We start from the raw sequence: 6,602 nt of genomic DNA, 5'->3' as shown, positions 1-6,602 counted from the left end.
TGCTGATCTATTCATGCTGTCGCACCATCAGCCGCTGCGTGTAGGGCCAGGTAAAGGCAGGGTCCAGAAGTCAGTCGGAACAACACATCCGAGAAAACAGCGTCGCCGGGACGTGCAGCGAGCAGCTAGCTAGCCCACGCGGCGTCGCTGCACCTCAGCTTCAGCACGCGGACGCTCCAGATACCCGCCTCCCTTCACTGCCCATGGGGCCAGAGATAAGAAGGGACCACCTGCTATAGAGGGTAGCTGGATAGCACGTCGCGGGCATGCGGCGCAAGGAACGGTGGGTTCCCGGTGTTCTGACGCTGGCGCACGCTAGAGAGTCGAGTCTCTCCGGTCAGCACGATCCCGACTGCCGCTGCAGCCCACTCACTGCCCGTGGGGTTCAACACCAACAGGCCCACATAGCAGTGGCATACGGCATGGGAATCAAGTTTGTGGACGTGAAACTGCAGGACGCCGTGCTGCGCCGCTCGCGTCCCCCGCCACGCGTCAGCACGCCAAGGCATTTGCGAGGCCGTGAAACGCTCTCGTGAGAGGAATCCAGAGTACTAACCTGATGCTTCAATAGCTTCGGGAAATCATTCCCGAGTGAAACGGAGCTCAGGTTTACGGGTGTCACGTCGTGTATACGAAAGTGTTTGATAGTAATAATAAAATAAATTATATGAATTTTCAGTAATCCGCGAGACGAATTTATTAAGTCTAATTAATCTGTACATTGTCAAATGATGGACTAATTAGGTTCAAAAAATTCGTCTCGCAAATTAGTTTCAATATATGTATTTAGTTTCATAATGAATCTATATTTAATACTCTATACATATGAAACATGTGATGTGATGTGATAGGAACTAAAGTTTAGGAAAGGAACCGAGGCCTAGATATGCGTGTCCAAAGAGACAACCAACTGAACCAAACCAAAAACGCAATGATGTGCCATTAGAGAATGTCAGATCGGGGTGCCTTGTATGTACAGAAGGTAAGTCCTGTCCCAAGGCCTCCTTGATTTCAACCAGCACATTGATGCATACAGTATACGAGAGTTAAAACATGACCACATAAATGATAAATCTAGAAAGAAAAACAACAATCAAAATCCTTGATAGCAGAGTAGAAGCATGTGAGACTGTCTACATTCAGCAACTTCCAATAGGTCAAATACATACAGAAAGTACGTACGAATGTATAATCAACTTAGTATACCAGTACAATAGGAAATAGAAGCTTTGCAACAATTACAGATCGTTGCTTCAGCTAGAATTAATGCAGTGGGAAACATATATACATATTTCAAAGTGAAGCGTCCACAATAACATGGGGCGCCATCCAGCTCCTGACCTTAACAACTCAAACTGCCTTCTTGCTCTTGTATTTGCCAGCACAGATGACATATACAATCAGGTTCAGAAAACTGAGGCCAGCAATGAGCCAGAAGAAGTAATCAAGATGCCCTTCGTTCAAGTTGTCAGGAATCCATCCAGGGTTACCTCCCCTTGTAGTAAAGTATGCAACCATTGTCAAAATGAACGTGTTGAGATAGTTCCCGAAGGCAATAGTGACAAGACGCTCCTCATGGCGTCCGGTGACTGATTATAAAAGAACTCGAGGGCTCCGATGAATGTGAACACCTCCGCTAGACCGATCAGAAAATACTGAGGGATTTGCCAGAATATGCTCACTTGGACTGGGACATTCTGATCCACCAGGTGTGCTTCCCTGGCAACTGCTAGCCGCTTGATTTGGAGGACTGCAGCGACTGACATAGCTATGGGGCGCGTTTAGGCGGCCGGAATTTGGATGTGCAAAGTTTGCATAGTGTCAGATTATATACTGTAACATTTTATTTGTGTTTGGTAATAATTATCCAACCGTTGACTAATTAGGCTCAAAATGTTCGTCTCGTAAAGTACAACCAAACTGTGCAATTAGTTTGTAATTTCGTCTACTTTTAGTATTCCATGCATGTACCGCAAGTTTGATGTGACGGAGAATCTTCTTTTTGTATAGTGCCAAAGTTGGAAACTAAACAAGGGCATGATGAAAATTACCAGGCCAATGCCCATCCTCTGCAACTCTGTAAAGCCCCTCCCGTTGCCAGTGAATCTCCTGGCTATTGGCAGCTTTGGCTGTGGCTTGTCGTAAACTATCGTAAATTTTTAGTCGGAATAGTATTTTTCTCTCACATAAACCAGCCAGCGGTACTTCTTCACGAACCAGCCAACCGAACAGACTGTGGAACTATGATGTAATCGTACATGGGGACACATACGATGACGCTTAGACTATCTCCAACAATAACACCCAAAATACAAGACTTATTCAACGTTTGGGTAGCGCTACAGTCAAATGGTTCAATACCCATTCGATATCCTCTCTAACAACGAGACCCAAAAGAGAATCCTTTCTCCAAATAAGTTTTCAGGAGAGAGGATACTCATATTTGGGTTGTGCCTCTTAGACAACCCAAAATAGGTCTCCCGTTTAGATACTCTATTGGAGGCTGATTTTAAGCATCCTACTGTCCATTTTTGGTTTGGGTGCCCATACGAGTCACCTATTAGAGACAGCGTTAGGGTGTCAAAAGTAGATAGTGACGCTGGAGGAAACTTGAATGAACCCAAGGATGGGTCAAGCACCATCCCTTGTTCGACAAACTTTGTTGACATCTGAGCATATGCAGCAGAAAATACGATTGTTGTTGCCCAGATAGGGAACATTCTTACCAGTATCTTCAGTTCTTCCACCTGGGTGACAGTGCATATCCGCCAGGGATTGTTGAAGTCAGCCGTTTTCACATCAACTTTGGTAACCGTAGCAGCCTTGTCTAAACGTCTGAATCAAAAATCAGTTCAACTATGTTAGGCACTTAGCTTCCGCAGAATATGGGAAAAGAAGGCGAACATCTATCACAAAACAAGTCACAAATGCTCATCTATTAGGCAAAATAACAGAGAAAAAAATGGCGCTCTGCTAGGTTATACTATAAATATATTATTTCAATATAGTTCATATCCTCTAATGGTAAGTAATTCCTCCAAAACTATACACCCAATGCACTAACCGTATGTGCTGCAAAGCATACACCGAATGACCACTCTCTGATGGTCTGACGCACAAAACATGTGTTGCAAGTATATACTCATAAGTCATAAGCCTAGGTGGATCAGAAGATGTCCAATTATCAGTAAGCAGAGACGACATCAAAATCATTTTGCCATTCTTGTCAGTATATGAGGTCTATTTCTGCATGAGGTTGATTTTTCTCCAAGAGTAACTTTCTGATTTTTTTATGTTATAATACACAAGCGGTAGAGTCTTACTGTCTGTGATCGGAAGGTCCTGGGTTCGAGTCGCGGTCTCCTCGCATTGCACAGGCGAGGGTAAGGCTTGCCACTGACACCCTTCCCCAGACCCCGCACAGAGCGGGAGCTCTCTGCACTGGGTACGCCCTTTAATACACAACAGATGTGTTTTCAAGAACATGATCAATCGCAAAGGTAAATATGCTGATTTAATGAAAGAATCCGAACATTGAAGTATGTCTAATTGAGTATCTGATTCAAGCACAAAGTAAGAGACGCTATATCTGTCAGGCTTAATGCTTTCTTTATTTCTGAACGAATTCTTGTTCATGGGCAGATATCGAGTGCTTCCTATGCAAAGAACTTTGTTCTGTATTACAAGCTGTCACTCTGACAACAACTACTATTCTTTACTAAGGAATAATTATTTTGCCATTTCAGAAGTGTGGCAATTAATCATATTCTCATCTTTACCACATACAGCTTCACAATCTATCTCAGTTTGCAGCTGCTTCTAGATTCATCTGATTAAGAGCGCATACCTGAGTTCATCTGTGTGCTCTAATTGCCGACTCCCCTCAATTGTTGATACCCCATCAGGTAGCTCATACAAGAGAGAACTGTCCTCTGGGACAGGCACATTCCACTTGCGCAAAGAGGCAACAATCACCTGGCATACTCGTGTAATAGGACTACCTCCTGGTTTTTGGAACCTATAAAGTGATGTGCCAGAGAAGAAGCTTATGATTGCCAGCCCCATGAATGCTGTCGGAATGCCAAAGCCGAGTCCCCATCCTATGTTGTCTTGCACCCAAACCAGAAAGCTGATTGATATGAGACCACCAATGTTTATTGAAAAATAGAACCAATTAAAGAAAGAACCCTTCTGAATTCGCTCAGCAGGATCTGTATCATCAAATTGATCAGCTCCAAAGGATGAGACACATGGCTTAATTCCACCAGCACCCAGGGCAATCAGATAAAGACCAAGAAAGAAGACAGTATACTGAAAAGGGCTTGCTGGTGGGCAGAAGGATCCTTCACAGGATGGAGGCATGAGCATAGGAACTGATGCTGAAAGAGTCAGTGTTACCATCCCCTAAGATTAAAAGTTGATGCCAAGTTAAATCATAACAAACTAACAGGGCTATTCCAGGATATTGAATGGAATACAAAGATTAGGCCTATTCATCAGTCAAAAAAGAAATAAATTACATGCATGTCCGTTCGTTTGTGTGTGCATGTGTTTGTGTCACTTGAGAGCAAAAAGTACATTGTGGAGAATGTTGCAATTGTCCAATACTTCCCCCAGTATGCATCAGCCAGGATTGCTCCAATAAGTGGAGTCAAGTAGCAAGTTCCCTGCCATGCAGTCACATTTCTAGCAGCAGAGGCATTGCCATCATGTAACTTTTTTTTCAAGTAAGTAACAAGGTTCGTGGAGATGCCACAATAGACCAGTCGTTCACAGCATTCATTAGCTGGGTTGACCTTAATAGTTTATTGCAGGTTATGTGGGAGTAAATTGGAAGAACGCACTTAGTGATTTTACTCTGGACAATTACCTAATATGAATGGACATGCCTTCCATCTACCAGTTCTTTCCTTGACAACAGGATTTCCAGAAAAGTCAACTGATCCATCTCCAGTGTATACTAGTTGGTTGGATTCCTGGAACGAAGATTATGTTATTGCTCTGTTAAACAAATAGCACAGGTACTAACAGACAAGAGCACTTTTACTAAATCCAGCAATAAACAAATAGCACAGGTATACTTGTTGGTTGGATTCCACTATGGTTTTCTACATTGATTCAGCAAGACCAAATCCAGAGTGTAAGTTCAGGTTTTAGTTTCAACACTCATGTGCAATGGAAGCAATTAGAGCAATATGCTGGCACTAGCAATATGCCCATCAGCTTAGGAACAACAAAAGTGAAATGCCCTGGAACACAAGGTGCTTTTGAACGCGGCCATGAGTTGAAAGAACCAACGAGATAAATTGTTTAGGCTCAGCTATGTGTACCAAGCAAGCTATCCGAAATAAAGTGAAGAAAAAGATTAAAAGCTTCTAATTAACACTGCAATTGCCAATTGAATTACTTCGTTTTCCTTTCAGAAATAAGAAGAGGAAAAGGAGTAGGGTTCTTAAGATTAAAAATATGTTACGCCTACAATCGCGAAAGAACCTGTGGTCTAATGGTAGGATAGTCGTCCAATGGGACGCGAACCCTGGTGAACCCTCGTGTCGCACCTTTTTTTGGATTTTTTCCAGAAAAAAACAGGGTACACGCACGCGTGCGTATTCGGTGGTACTGCGTGTTTCCCGCGCACTGAATGTTAGAAAGCCTCACAATCGCCTCTTTATCTCTTTTTTGCGCGTGCACGGATGCGCACGCATGTGTGTGCGTATAGTGTATGCGTGGAGTCTTTGATTTGTGTACGTCCAAGTTGTACCCGATAAAAAAAATTCTACTCATGACTGCATGGCCATACGTATAGTAAAGCACAAGATATACGCTTTACGCCCGAGTCATCGAGCCAAAGTAACAACAATACTGAAATCTCGACGTAGTGGAGCCGTGGAGGTGCCAAGCTATCATTAGGAACCGTGTAACCACTAGAACAATCAGGTAGTTGACCTTAAATTCTTCCAAATCCGGTGAGCTAATAAGGCATGCTTCTTCTTTCCTAAAATAAGCTATCAGTCTGACCAAAACATCCAACAAACCTAAATACAAGTACACAAAAGCCTCTCTCAGTAAGGAGGAAAGGCCAGCCGGAGGGAGAGTGGAAGTGCTCGAGTCAACTAACCTCCGGAGCGAGGAGCCCTTGCTCCTCCAGGGCGGGAACCTCCACGCGCTCGGCGCCGGCCATGGACCGATCCCGGCGAAGACGCGGCAGGGGCAAACAAGCCTAAAAACACGCCTGACCGGAGCAGCTTTCTTTTATATCCCGATTTAGGCGGAGATAATGAGCTATTTGACAGACTCGCAGTATATTCAAGAGTGGGTTACTTTCAACATTAGTTTCACAGATTTGTCAGTATATAGTACTAATCTAGTCACTGTCACCTTGTTTTTCATGCCATATTCTATATTTCCTCTTTACTTTTATATTTTCTTTTCTTTTTCCATTTTTTGTACTAGATAGAGGAGACCTTTATGCTTTTATATAGCTGTTCACCTACCTGCCTCTGGAACTTTTGGCTTGAATTTCGATCGGCTGTTAACAAGAAGCGCCGAACTTCCATAGCTGCTTAGGGCGTGTTTAGTTGGTTTCTTACATCTCATCTACA

The 6,602-nt window shown here is 43.4% G+C and overlaps 1 pseudogene; it reads right to left on the bottom strand.

The window, feature by feature from the left end:
* Positions 1-1,133: 1,133 nt before the first annotated feature.
* LOC136452595 (protein NRT1/ PTR FAMILY 8.3-like) lies at positions 1,134-6,282 on the bottom strand (annotated as a pseudogene).
* Between the last annotated feature and the right edge of the window lie 320 nt (positions 6,283-6,602).

Source organism: Miscanthus floridulus, chromosome 1, assembly GCF_019320115.1.
Source record: "Miscanthus floridulus cultivar M001 chromosome 1, ASM1932011v1, whole genome shotgun sequence".
Lineage (NCBI taxonomy): Eukaryota > Viridiplantae > Streptophyta > Magnoliopsida > Poales > Poaceae > Miscanthus > Miscanthus floridulus.
The sequence above is the reverse complement of the archived record's forward strand: the minus strand, read 5'-3'. Positions and strand labels throughout refer to the sequence as shown.